The sequence below is a fragment of the Chiloscyllium punctatum genome, unplaced genomic scaffold (assembly GCF_047496795.1).
Source record: "Chiloscyllium punctatum isolate Juve2018m unplaced genomic scaffold, sChiPun1.3 scaffold_465, whole genome shotgun sequence".
In the NCBI taxonomy this organism is placed as follows: domain Eukaryota; kingdom Metazoa; phylum Chordata; class Chondrichthyes; order Orectolobiformes; family Hemiscylliidae; genus Chiloscyllium; species Chiloscyllium punctatum.
In genome coordinates, this window is record NW_027310199.1 from 18,502 (window position 1) to 32,551 (window position 14,050).

The window sequence follows — 14,050 nt, forward strand, 5'->3', positions numbered from 1 at the left end:
GACCAAAGACACTTCTTTCTTGTTCAAGAAAATATTCGGATAAATTTGATGCGTCGGTGTGGGGGGGGGGGGGTGGGATGGGGGATGGGTGGGGAAGGGGTTGTGGGGGCTGATCTGATAGCCATTTGACATTGGCTGAGTTATGGGATCCCACAACCTGATTTGACAGTGTGAAAAATCCCACAACACCAGGTTACAGCCCAACGGGGTTATTTGGAAGTACAGCAGTCACCCCCCCCGCCCCACCTCCGTACCATCGGTGGGATACGTTCCAAGACCGACCGCAGAAGCCCGAAACGGCGGATAGGGGCAAACCCATTCATTTAAATTGCAAAGTTACCTTCCTGGCAGCCCCCTGGTTCCAGAATGTTCCCTGTAGCACGTTTGGGCCGCGGATACCGGGGCGGGGTTACCCTGTCCTGGCTTTCAGCGTGCCGCGCCTTCATCGGGTAACTGCAGAGCAGGATCACAAGACGGAAAACTGGCAACAAAAGATGATAGTTTCATGCAACTGAAAAGACAATCGATGGAACGATCGCTGCGATCGACACGGCAAACTAGCAAAGGCAAGAGATTCACATTCCATTCACCTGCTTTTGAACTTGGCTGGTAGGCTGCACCGTTCCTGGAAACACTGCAATACCAGGCTGATACACGGAGAGGACAGAGCAAGCCCTTCAGCCATCTCCCTGCTCCAAAAATCCATTTAATACAAACACTCCCACCTTCGGGAGGTATCAGCGATTAAACTGATAAGAACAGAAACTACACATATTCCGAGCCAAAAGGCCGAGAAGCGATAGCACATTGATACTCTAACGGTGGGGGTCACCTTTGCCGACTATCCTTTCCGTCAGTTTGACGATATTCAAAGTTCGTTTATTCCCTTACCGCGTACCTTCCGAGATTTCCAACCAGATCGGAAGATCGCTTTGCAGCCGTCGCTGTGCTTTCCCCGTGGTTTTCCGTCCATCTGTTACGTAGCCGCGTAGATGGCGCTGACGACCAATCGGATGGCACGGGCCGGAGCCGCCATGGGAGCGCACGTCAGGTCGACTGCAGAGAGGTTTCTCCCGGCGATCGGGGACAGCGGCAGGGTGGTTCCCCCGGCGTCTACAAGGTTGACCAGAATTCCACAGGCAGCACCTTCCAAACTCATGGCCGACACAGCCTTGAAGGATGACGGCAGCAGATCCACGGGAACACCACCGTTCGCAAGTTCTTCCCCGAGGCACGCGCTGTCCTGAATTGCAAATATATCGTTGTTCCTCCGGTGTCACTGGGTCAAAATCTGGAATCCCCGCCCAAACAGCATCGCGGGGCTACCGACAGCACGTGGACTGCAGCGGTTCGAGAGAGCAGCTCACCGCCAAGGTGATCTCGGGATGGGCAAGAAGAAATGTTGGCCTTGACAGAAAGATCCTATTCATTTCCTCCCCTTGCGTTCGTGTAGCTTGCCCATCAACGCGAATCATTGTTTCCCACACGTACAGGATTCGCTCCTTGGCATTCCACATCAATCTGAAACGTCGTGAAAAGTGAATTACGTCCGTGCACCCTTTCTTTATCGTCCACTTTCAATCTCCTCTCCACTTGTATCCGACTCTCTGTGTAGAATGGGGAGGGAGCTGATCTCCCGACGTAAACACGTCACGCTGCAAGCGCACCTCATCGCCACAAGCAGCTCGATTTGACATCTCCGTTCACGTTACCGCAGATCGCTGAGAACATTTTAAGCCGATCCAGTTGACAAACTGACGACTATTTTGCTACTTGCACCGCAAATGATTACAAACCATTCCAAATCGTACGGGTGGCACAGTGGCTCATCGTTCAGTACGGCTGCCTCGTGGCCCCAGGGAGCTGAAGTGAGTTCCTGCCTCGGGCGATGGTCTGTGTGAATAATCTTTACGTACAGACGTAGCCGCTAAAGCAGGTTGCTTCCGTACAGTAGTTTGCGAAGAAACAAACAGAGCTGGGGGGTTTCACTCTATTCAGGAAACAGACCAAAGACACTTCTTTCTTGTTCAAGAAAATATTCGGATAAATTTGATGCGTCGGTGTGGGGGTGGGGGGGGGATGGGGGATGGGTGGGGAAGGGGTTGTGGGGGCTGATCTGATAGCCATTTGACATTGGCTGAGTTATGGGATCCCACAACCTGATTTGACAGTGTGAAAAATCCCACAACACCAGGTTACAGCCCAACGGGGTTATTTGGAAGTACAGCAGTCACCCCCCCCGCCCCACCTCCGTACCATCGGTGGGATACGTTCCAAGACCGACCGCAGAAGCCCGAAACGGCGGATAGGGGCAAACCCATTCATTTAAATTGCAAAGTTACCTTCCTGGCAGCCCCCTGGTTCCAGAATGTTCCCTGTAGCACGTTTGGGCCGCGGATACCGGGGCGGGGTTACCCTGTCCTGGCTTTCAGCGTGCCGCGCCTTCATCGGGTAACTGCAGAGCAGGATCACAAGACGGAAAACTGGCAACAAAAGATGATAGTTTCATGCAACTGAAAAGACAATCGATGGAACGATCGCTGCGATCGACACGGCAAACTAGCAAAGGCAAGAGATTCACATTCCATTCACCTGCTTTTGAACTTGGCTGGTAGGCTGCACCGTTCCTGGAAACACTGCAATACCAGGCTGATACACGGAGAGGACAGAGCAAGCCCTTCAGCCATCTCCCTGCTCCAAAAATCCATTTAATACAAACACTCCCACCTTCGGGAGGTATCAGCGATTAAACTGATAAGAACAGAAACTACACATATTCCGAGCCAAAAGGCCGAGAAGCGATAGCACATTGATACTCTAACGGTGGGGGTCACCTTTGCCGACTATCCTTTCCGTCAGTTTGACGATATTCAAAGTTCGTTTATTCCCTTACCGCGTACCTTCCGAGATTTCCAACCAGATCGGAAGATCGCTTTGCAGCCGTCGCTGTGCTTTCCCCGTGGTTTTCCGTCCATCTGTTACGTAGCCGCGTAGATGGCGCTGACGACCAATCGGATGGCACGGGCCGGAGCCGCCATGGGAGCGCACGTCAGGTCGACTGCAGAGAGGTTTCTCCCGGCGATCGGGGACAGCGGCAGGGTGGTTCCCCCGGCGTCTACAAGGTTGACCAGAATTCCACAGGCAGCACCTTCCAAACTCATGGCCGACACAGCCTTGAAGGATGACGGCAGCAGATCCACGGGAACACCACCGTTCGCAAGTTCTCCCCCGAGGCACGCGCTGTCCTGAATTGCAAATATATCGTTGTTCCTCCGGTGTCACTGGGTCAAAATCTGGAATCCCCGCCCAAACAGCATCGCGGGGCTACCGACAGCACGTGGACTGCAGCGGTTCGAGAGAGCAGCTCACCGCCAAGGTGATCTCGGGATGGGCAAGAAGAAATGTTGGCCTTGACAGAAAGATCCTATTCATTTCCTCCCCTTGCGTTCGTGTAGCTTGCCCATAAACGCGAATCATTGTTTCCCACACGTACAGGATTCGCTCCTTGGCATTCCACATCAATCTGAAACGTCGTGAAAAGTGAATTACGTCCGTGCACCCTTTCTTTATCGTCCACTTTCAATCTCCTCTCCACTTGTATCCGACTCTCTGTGTAGAATGGGGAGGGAGCTGATCTCCCGACGTAAACACGTCACGCTGCAAGCGCACCTCATCGCCACAAGCAGCTCGATTTGACATCTCCGTTCACGTTACCGCAGATCGCTGAGAACATTTTAAGCCGATCCAGTTGACAAACTGACGACTATTTTGCTACTTGCACCGCAAATGATTACAAACCATTCCAAATCGTACGGGTGGCACAGTGGCTCATCGTTCAGTACGGCTGCCTCGTGGCCCCAGGGAGCTGAAGTGAGTTCCAGCCTCGGGCGATGGTCTGTGTGAATAATCTTTACGTACAGACGTAGCCGCTAAAGCAGGTTGCTTCCGTACAGTAGTTTGCGAAGAAACAAACAGAGCTGGGGGGTTTCACTCTATTCAGGAAACAGACCAAAGACACTTCTTTCTTGTTCAAGAAAATATTCGGATAAATTTGATGCGTCGGTGTGGGGGGGGGGGGGTGGGATGGGGGATGGGTGGGGAAGGGGTTGTGGGGGCTGATCTGATAGCCATTTGACATTGGCTGAGTTATGGGATCCCACAACCTGATTTGACAGTGTGAAAAATCCCACAACACCAGGTTACAGCCCAACGGGGTTATTTGGAAGTACAGCAGTCACCCCCCCCGCCCCACCTCCGTACCATCGGTGGGATACGTTCCAAGACCGACCGCAGAAGCCCGAAACGGCGGATAGGGGCAAACCCATTCATTTAAATTGCAAAGTTACCTTCCTGGCAGCCCCCTGGTTCCAGAATGTTCCCTGTAGCACGTTTGGGCCGCGGATACCGGGGCGGGGTTACCCTGTCCTGGCTTTCAGCGTGCCGCGCCTTCATCGGGTAACTGCAGAGCAGGATCACAAGACGGAAAACTGGCAACAAAAGATGATAGTTTCATGCAACTGAAAAGACAATCGATGGAACGATCGCTGCGATCGACACGGCAAACTAGCAAAGGCAAGAGATTCACATTCCATTCACCTGCTTTTGAACTTGGCTGGTAGGCTGCACCGTTCCTGGAAACACTGCAATACCAGGCTGATACACGGAGAGGACAGAGCAAGCCCTTCAGCCATCTCCCTGCTCCAAAAATCCATTTAATACAAACACTCCCACCTTCGGGAGGTATCAGCGATTAAACTGATAAGAACAGAAACTACACATATTCCGAGCCAAAAGGCCGAGAAGCGATAGCACATTGATACTCTAACGGTGGGGGTCACCTTTGCCGACTATCCTTTCCGTCAGTTTGACGATATTCAAAGTTCGTTTATTCCCTTACCGCGTACCTTCCGAGATTTCCAACCAGATCGGAAGATCGCTTTGCAGCCGTCGCTGTGCTTTCCCCGTGGTTTTCCGTCCATCTGTTACGTAGCCGCGTAGATGGCGCTGACGACCAATCGGATGGCACGGGCCGGAGCCGCCATGGGAGCGCACGTCAGGTCGACTGCAGAGAGGTTTCTCCCGGCGATCGGGGACAGCGGCAGGGTGGTTCCCCCGGCGTCTACAAGGTTGACCAGAATTCCACAGGCAGCACCTTCCAAACTCATGGCCGACACAGCCTTGAAGGATGACGGCAGCAGATCCACGGGAACACCACCGTTCGCAAGTTCTCCCCCGAGGCACGCGCTGTCCTGAATTGCAAATATATCGTTGTTCCTCCGGTGTCACTGGGTCAAAATCTGGAATCCCCGCCCAAACAGCATCGCGGGGCTACCGACAGCACGTGGACTGCAGCGGTTCGAGAGAGCAGCTCACCGCCAAGGTGATCTCGGGATGGGCAAGAAGAAATGTTGGCCTTGACAGAAAGATCCTATTCATTTCCTCCCCTTGCGTTCGTGTAGCTTGCCCATCAACGCGAATCATTGTTTCCCACACGTACAGGATTCGCTCCTTGGCATTCCACATCAATCTGAAACGTCGTGAAAAGTGAATTACGTCCGTGCACCCTTTCTTTATCGTCCACTTTCAATCTCCTCTCCACTTGTATCCGACTCTCTGTGTAGAATGGGGAGGGAGCTGATCTCCCGACGTAAACACGTCACGCTGCAAGCGCACCTCATCGCCACAAGCAGCTCGATTTGACATCTCCGTTCACGTTACCGCAGATCGCTGAGAACATTTTAAGCCGATCCAGTTGACAAACTGACGACTATTTTGCTACTTGCACCGCAAATGATTACAAACCATTCCAAATCGTACGGGTGGCACAGTGGCTCATCATTCAGTACGGCTGCCTCGTGGCCCCAGGGAGCTGAAGTGAGTTCCTGCCTCGGGCGATGGTCTGTGTGAATAATCTTTACGTACAGACGTAGCCGCTAAAGCAGGTTGCTTCCGTACAGTAGTTTGCGAAGAAACAAACAGAGCTGGGGGGTTTCACTCTATTCAGGAAACAGACCAAAGACACTTCTTTCTTGTTCAAGAAAATATTCGGATAAATTTGATGCGTCGGTGTGGGGGGGGGGGGGTGGGATGGGGGATGGGTGGGGAAGGGGTTGTGGGGGCTGATCTGATAGCCATTTGACATTGGCTGAGTTATGGGATCCCACAACCTGATTTGACAGTGTGAAAAATCCCACAACACCAGGTTACAGCCCAACGGGGTTATTTGGAAGTACAGCAGTCACCCCCCCCCGCCCCACCTCCGTACCATCGGTGGGATACGTTCCAAGACCGACCGCAGAAGCCCGAAACGGCGGATAGGGGCAAACCCATTCATTTAAATTGCAAAGTTACCTTCCTGGCAGCCCCCTGGTTCCAGAATGTTCCCTGTAGCACGTTTGGGCCGCGGATACCGGGGCGGGGTTACCCTGTCCTGGCTTTCAGCGTGCCGCGCCTTCATCGGGTAACTGCAGAGCAGGATCACAAGACGGAAAACTGGCAACAAAAGATGATAGTTTCATGCAACTGAAAAGACAATCGATGGAACGATCGCTGCGATCGACACGGCAAACTAGCAAAGGCAAGAGATTCACATTCCATTCACCTGCTTTTGAACTTGGCTGGTAGGCTGCACCGTTCCTGGAAACACTGCAATACCAGGCTGATACACGGAGAGGACAGAGCAAGCCCTTCAGCCATCTCCCTGCTCCAAAAATCCATTTAATACAAACACTCCCACCTTCGGGAGGTATCAGCGATTAAACTGATAAGAACAGAAACTACACATATTCCGAGCCAAAAGGCCGAGAAGCGATAGCACATTGATACTCTAACGGTGGGGGTCACCTTTGCCGACTATCCTTTCCGTCAGTTTGACGATATTCAAAGTTCGTTTATTCCCTTACCGCGTACCTTCCGAGATTTCCAACCAGATCGGAAGATCGCTTTGCAGCCGTCGCTGTGCTTTCCCCGTGGTTTTCCGTCCATCTGTTACGTAGCCGCGTAGATGGCGCTGACGACCAATCGGATGGCACGGGCCGGAGCCGCCATGGGAGCGCACGTCAGGTCGACTGCAGAGAGGTTTCTCCCGGCGATCGGGGACAGCGGCAGGGTGGTTCCCCCGGCGTCTACAAGGTTGACCAGAATTCCACAGGCAGCACCTTCCAAACTCATGGCCGACACAGCCTTGAAGGATGACGGCAGCAGATCCACGGGAACACCACCGTTCGCAAGTTCTCCCCCGAGGCACGCGCTGTCCTGAATTGCAAATATATCGTTGTTCCTCCGGTGTCACTGGGTCAAAATCTGGAATCCCCGCCCAAACAGCATCGCGGGGCTACCGACAGCACGTGGACTGCAGCGGTTCGAGAGAGCAGCTCACCGCCAAGGTGATCTCGGGATGGGCAAGAAGAAATGTTGGCCTTGACAGAAAGATCCTATTCATTTCCTCCCCTTGCGTTCGTGTAGCTTGCCCATAAACGCGAATCATTGTTTCCCACACGTACAGGATTCGCTCCTTGGCATTCCACATCAATCTGAAACGTCGTGAAAAGTGAATTACGTCCGTGCACCCTTTCTTTATCGTCCACTTTCAATCTCCTCTCCACTTGTATCCGACTCTCTGTGTAGAATGGGGAGGGAGCTGATCTCCCGACGTAAACACGTCACGCTGCAAGCGCACCTCATCGCCACAAGCAGCTCGATTTGACATCTCCGTTCACGTTACCGCAGATCGCTGAGAACATTTTAAGCCGATCCAGTTGACAAACTGACGACTATTTTGCTACTTGCACCGCAAATGATTACAAACCATTCCAAATCGTACGGGTGGCACAGTGGCTCATCGTTCAGTACGGCTGCCTCGTGGCCCCAGGGAGCTGAAGTGAGTTCCAGCCTCGGGCGATGGTCTGTGTGAATAATCTTTACGTACAGACGTAGCCGCTAAAGCAGGTTGCTTCCGTACAGTAGTTTGCGAAGAAACAAACAGAGCTGGGGGGTTTCACTCTATTCAGGAAACAGACCAAAGACACTTCTTTCTTGTTCAAGAAAATATTCGGATAAATTTGATGCGTCGGTGTGGGGGGGGGGGGGTGGGATGGGGGATGGGTGGGGAAGGGGTTGTGGGGGCTGATCTGATAGCCATTTGACATTGGCTGAGTTATGGGATCCCACAACCTGATTTGACAGTGTGAAAAATCCCACAACACCAGGTTACAGCCCAACGGGGTTATTTGGAAGTACAGCAGTCACCCCCCCCGCCCCACCTCCGTACCATCGGTGGGATACGTTCCAAGACCGACCGCAGAAGCCCGAAACGGCGGATAGGGGCAAACCCATTCATTTAAATTGCAAAGTTACCTTCCTGGCAGCCCCCTGGTTCCAGAATGTTCCCTGTAGCACGTTTGGGCCGCGGATACCGGGGCGGGGTTACCCTGTCCTGGCTTTCAGCGTGCCGCGCCTTCATCGGGTAACTGCAGAGCAGGATCACAAGACGGAAAACTGGCAACAAAAGATGATAGTTTCATGCAACTGAAAAGACAATCGATGGAACGATCGCTGCGATCGACACGGCAAACTAGCAAAGGCAAGAGATTCACATTCCATTCACCTGCTTTTGAACTTGGCTGGTAGGCTGCACCGTTCCTGGAAACACTGCAATACCAGGCTGATACACGGAGAGGACAGAGCAAGCCCTTCAGCCATCTCCCTGCTCCAAAAATCCATTTAATACAAACACTCCCACCTTCGGGAGGTATCAGCGATTAAACTGATAAGAACAGAAACTACACATATTCCGAGCCAAAAGGCCGAGAAGCGATAGCACATTGATACTCTAACGGTGGGGGTCACCTTTGCCGACTATCCTTTCCGTCAGTTTGACGATATTCAAAGTTCGTTTATTCCCTTACCGCGTACCTTCCGAGATTTCCAACCAGATCGGAAGATCGCTTTGCAGCCGTCGCTGTGCTTTCCCCGTGGTTTTCCGTCCATCTGTTACGTAGCCGCGTAGATGGCGCTGACGACCAATCGGATGGCACGGGCCGGAGCCGCCATGGGAGCGCACGTCAGGTCGACTGCAGAGAGGTTTCTCCCGGCGATCGGGGACAGCGGCAGGGTGGTTCCCCCGGCGTCTACAAGGTTGACCAGAATTCCACAGGCAGCACCTTCCAAACTCATGGCCGACACAGCCTTGAAGGATGACGGCAGCAGATCCACGGGAACACCACCGTTCGCAAGTTCTTCCCCGAGGCACGCGCTGTCCTGAATTGCAAATATATCGTTGTTCCTCCGGTGTCACTGGGTCAAAATCTGGAATCCCCGCCCAAACAGCATCGCGGGGCTACCGACAGCACGTGGACTGCAGCGGTTCGAGAGAGCAGCTCACCGCCAAGGTGATCTCGGGATGGGCAAGAAGAAATGTTGGCCTTGACAGAAAGATCCTATTCATTTCCTCCCCTTGCGTTCGTGTAGCTTGCCCATCAACGCGAATCATTGTTTCCCACACGTACAGGATTCGCTCCTTGGCATTCCACATCAATCTGAAACGTCGTGAAAAGTGAATTACGTCCGTGCACCCTTTCTTTATCGTCCACTTTCAATCTCCTCTCCACTTGTATCCGACTCTCTGTGTAGAATGGGGAGGGAGCTGATCTCCCGACGTAAACACGTCACGCTGCAAGCGCACCTCATCGCCACAAGCAGCTCGATTTGACATCTCCGTTCACGTTACCGCAGATCGCTGAGAACATTTTAAGCCGATCCAGTTGACAAACTGACGACTATTTTGCTACTTGCACCGCAAATGATTACAAACCATTCCAAATCGTACGGGTGGCACAGTGGCTCATCATTCAGTACGGCTGCCTCGTGGCCCCAGGGAGCTGAAGTGAGTTCCTGCCTCGGGCGATGGTCTGTGTGAATAATCTTTACGTACAGACGTAGCCGCTAAAGCAGGTTGCTTCCGTACAGTAGTTTGCGAAGAAACAAACAGAGCTGGGGGGTTTCACTCTATTCAGGAAACAGACCAAAGACACTTCTTTCTTGTTCAAGAAAATATTCGGATAAATTTGATGCGTCGGTGTGGGGGGGGGGGGGTGGGATGGGGGATGGGTGGGGAAGGGGTTGTGGGGGCTGATCTGATAGCCATTTGACATTGGCTGAGTTATGGGATCCCACAACCTGATTTGACAGTGTGAAAAATCCCACAACACCAGGTTACAGCCCAACGGGGTTATTTGGAAGTACAGCAGTCACCCCCCCCCGCCCCACCTCCGTACCATCGGTGGGATACGTTCCAAGACCGACCGCAGAAGCCCGAAACGGCGGATAGGGGCAAACCCATTCATTTAAATTGCAAAGTTACCTTCCTGGCAGCCCCCTGGTTCCAGAATGTTCCCTGTAGCACGTTTGGGCCGCGGATACCGGGGCGGGGTTACCCTGTCCTGGCTTTCAGCGTGCCGCGCCTTCATCGGGTAACTGCAGAGCAGGATCACAAGACGGAAAACTGGCAACAAAAGATGATAGTTTCATGCAACTGAAAAGACAATCGATGGAACGATCGCTGCGATCGACACGGCAAACTAGCAAAGGCAAGAGATTCACATTCCATTCACCTGCTTTTGAACTTGGCTGGTAGGCTGCACCGTTCCTGGAAACACTGCAATACCAGGCTGATACACGGAGAGGACAGAGCAAGCCCTTCAGCCATCTCCCTGCTCCAAAAATCCATTTAATACAAACACTCCCACCTTCGGGAGGTATCAGCGATTAAACTGATAAGAACAGAAACTACACATATTCCGAGCCAAAAGGCCGAGAAGCGATAGCACATTGATACTCTAACGGTGGGGGTCACCTTTGCCGACTATCCTTTCCGTCAGTTTGACGATATTCAAAGTTCGTTTATTCCCTTACCGCGTACCTTCCGAGATTTCCAACCAGATCGGAAGATCGCTTTGCAGCCGTCGCTGTGCTTTCCCCGTGGTTTTCCGTCCATCTGTTACGTAGCCGCGTAGATGGCGCTGACGACCAATCGGATGGCACGGGCCGGAGCCGCCATGGGAGCGCACGTCAGGTCGACTGCAGAGAGGTTTCTCCCGGCGATCGGGGACAGCGGCAGGGTGGTTCCCCCGGCGTCTACAAGGTTGACCAGAATTCCACAGGCAGCACCTTCCAAACTCATGGCCGACACAGCCTTGAAGGATGACGGCAGCAGATCCACGGGAACACCACCGTTCGCAAGTTCTCCCCCGAGGCACGCGCTGTCCTGAATTGCAAATATATCGTTGTTCCTCCGGTGTCACTGGGTCAAAATCTGGAATCCCCGCCCAAACAGCATCGCGGGGCTACCGACAGCACGTGGACTGCAGCGGTTCGAGAGAGCAGCTCACCGCCAAGGTGATCTCGGGATGGGCAAGAAGAAATGTTGGCCTTGACAGAAAGATCCTATTCATTTCCTCCCCTTGCGTTCGTGTAGCTTGCCCATCAACGCGAATCATTGTTTCCCACACGTACAGGATTCGCTCCTTGGCATTCCACATCAATCTGAAACGTCGTGAAAAGTGAATTACGTCCGTGCACCCTTTCTTTATCGTCCACTTTCAATCTCCTCTCCACTTGTATCCGACTCTCTGTGTAGAATGGGGAGGGAGCTGATCTCCCGACGTAAACACGTCACGCTGCAAGCGCACCTCATCGCCACAAGCAGCTCGATTTGACATCTCCGTTCACGTTACCGCAGATCGCTGAGAACATTTTAAGCCGATCCAGTTGACAAACTGACGACTATTTTGCTACTTGCACCGCAAATGATTACAAACCATTCCAAATCGTACGGGTGGCACAGTGGCTCATCGTTCAGTACGGCTGCCTCGTGGCCCCAGGGAGCTGAAGTGAGTTCCTGCCTCGGGCGATGGTCTGTGTGAATAATCTTTACGTACAGACGTAGCCGCTAAAGCAGGTTGCTTCCGTACAGTAGTTTGCGAAGAAACAAACAGAGCTGGGGGGTTTCACTCTATTCAGGAAACAGACCAAAGACACTTCTTTCTTGTTCAAGAAAATATTCGGATAAATTTGATGCGTCGGTGTGGGGGGGGGGGGGTGGGATGGGGGATGGGTGGGGAAGGGGTTGTGGGGGCTGATCTGATAGCCATTTGACATTGGCTGAGTTATGGGATCCCACAACCTGATTTGACAGTGTGAAAAATCCCACAACACCAGGTTACAGCCCAACGGGGTTATTTGGAAGTACAGCAGTCACCCCCCCCCGCCCCACCTCCGTACCATCGGTGGGATACGTTCCAAGACCGACCGCAGAAGCCCGAAACGGCGGATAGGGGCAAACCCATTCATTTAAATTGCAAAGTTACCTTCCTGGCAGCCCCCTGGTTCCAGAATGTTCCCTGTAGCACGTTTGGGCCGCGGATACCGGGGCGGGGTTACCCTGTCCTGGCTTTCAGCGTGCCGCGCCTTCATCGGGTAACTGCAGAGCAGGATCACAAGACGGAAAACTGGCAACAAAAGATGATAGTTTCATGCAACTGAAAAGACAATCGATGGAACGATCGCTGCGATCGACACGGCAAACTAGCAAAGGCAAGAGATTCACATTCCATTCACCTGCTTTTGAACTTGGCTGGTAGGCTGCACCGTTCCTGGAAACACTGCAATACCAGGCTGATACACGGAGAGGACAGAGCAAGCCCTTCAGCCATCTCCCTGCTCCAAAAATCCATTTAATACAAACACTCCCACCTTCGGGAGGTATCAGCGATTAAACTGATAAGAACAGAAACTACACATATTCCGAGCCAAAAGGCCGAGAAGCGATAGCACATTGATACTCTAACGGTGGGGGTCACCTTTGCCGACTATCCTTTCCGTCAGTTTGACGATATTCAAAGTTCGTTTATTCCCTTACCGCGTACCTTCCGAGATTTCCAACCAGATCGGAAGATCGCTTTGCAGCCGTCGCTGTGCTTTCCCCGTGGTTTTCCGTCCATCTGTTACGTAGCCGCGTAGATGGCGCTGACGACCAATCGGATGGCACGGGCCGGAGCCGCCATGGGAGCGCACGTCAGGTCGACTGCAGAGAGGTTTCTCCCGGCGATCGGGGACAGCGGCAGGGTGGTTCCCCCGGCGTCTACAAGGTTGACCAGAATTCCACAGGCAGCACCTTCCAAACTCATGGCCGACACAGCCTTGAAGGATGACGGCAGCAGATCCACGGGAACACCACCGTTCGCAAGTTCTCCCCCGAGGCACGCGCTGTCCTGAATTGCAAATATATCGTTGTTCCTCCGGTGTCACTGGGTCAAAATCTGGAATCCCCGCCCAAACAGCATCGCGGGGCTACCGACAGCACGTGGACTGCAGCGGTTCGAGAGAGCAGCTCACCGCCAAGGTGATCTCGGGATGGGCAAGAAGAAATGTTGGCCTTGACAGAAAGATCCTATTCATTTCCTCCCCTTGCGTTCGTGTAGCTTGCCCATAAACGCGAATCATTGTTTCCCACACGTACAGGATTCGCTCCTTGGCATTCCACATCAATCTGAAACGTCGTGAAAAGTGAATTACGTCCGTGCACCCTTTCTTTATCGTCCACTTTCAATCTCCTCTCCACTTGTATCCGACTCTCTGTGTAGAATGGGGAGGGAGCTGATCTCCCGACGTAAACACGTCACGCTGCAAGCGCACCTCATCGCCACAAGCAGCTCGATTTGACATCTCCGTTCACGTTACCGCAGATCGCTGAGAACATTTTAAGCCGATCCAGTTGACAAACTGACGACTATTTTGCTACTTGCACCGCAAATGATTACAAACCATTCCAAATCGTACGGGTGGCACAGTGGCTCATCGTTCAGTACGGCTGCCTCGTGGCCCCAGGGAGCTGAAGTGAGTTCCAGCCTCGGGCGATGGTCTGTGTGAATAATCTTTACGTACAGACGTAGCCGCTAAAGCAGGTTGCTTCCGTACAGTAGTTTGCGAAGAAACAAACAGAGCTGGGGGGTTTCACTCTATTCAGGAAACAGACCAAAGACACTTCTTTCTT

The 14,050-nt window shown here is 52.8% G+C and overlaps 7 non-coding genes across 7 annotated transcripts; all 7 read right to left on the reverse strand.

Annotated features, from left to right (window-relative positions):
* Positions 1-609: 609 nt before the first annotated feature.
* Positions 610-801, reverse strand: LOC140472894 (U2 spliceosomal RNA). Its single transcript, XR_011957933.1, has one exon. It is a non-coding gene; the product is annotated as a U2 spliceosomal RNA (small nuclear RNA).
* Positions 802-2,611: 1,810 nt separating this feature from the next.
* Positions 2,612-2,803, reverse strand: LOC140472846 (U2 spliceosomal RNA). The gene has a single exon (XR_011957889.1). It is a non-coding gene; the product is annotated as a U2 spliceosomal RNA (small nuclear RNA).
* Positions 2,804-4,615: 1,812 nt separating this feature from the next.
* LOC140472847 (U2 spliceosomal RNA) lies at positions 4,616-4,807 on the reverse strand. The gene has a single exon (XR_011957890.1). It is a non-coding gene; the product is annotated as a U2 spliceosomal RNA (small nuclear RNA).
* Positions 4,808-6,620: 1,813 nt separating this feature from the next.
* Positions 6,621-6,812, reverse strand: LOC140472848 (U2 spliceosomal RNA). The gene has a single exon (XR_011957891.1). It is a non-coding gene; the product is annotated as a U2 spliceosomal RNA (small nuclear RNA).
* Positions 6,813-8,624: 1,812 nt separating this feature from the next.
* LOC140472850 (U2 spliceosomal RNA) lies at positions 8,625-8,816 on the reverse strand. Its single transcript, XR_011957892.1, has one exon. It is a non-coding gene; the product is annotated as a U2 spliceosomal RNA (small nuclear RNA).
* A 1,813-nt stretch (positions 8,817-10,629) lies between these two features.
* Positions 10,630-10,821, reverse strand: LOC140472851 (U2 spliceosomal RNA). Its single transcript, XR_011957893.1, has one exon. It is a non-coding gene; the product is annotated as a U2 spliceosomal RNA (small nuclear RNA).
* Positions 10,822-12,634: 1,813 nt separating this feature from the next.
* Positions 12,635-12,826, reverse strand: LOC140472852 (U2 spliceosomal RNA). Its single transcript, XR_011957894.1, has one exon. It is a non-coding gene; the product is annotated as a U2 spliceosomal RNA (small nuclear RNA).
* Between the last annotated feature and the right edge of the window lie 1,224 nt (positions 12,827-14,050).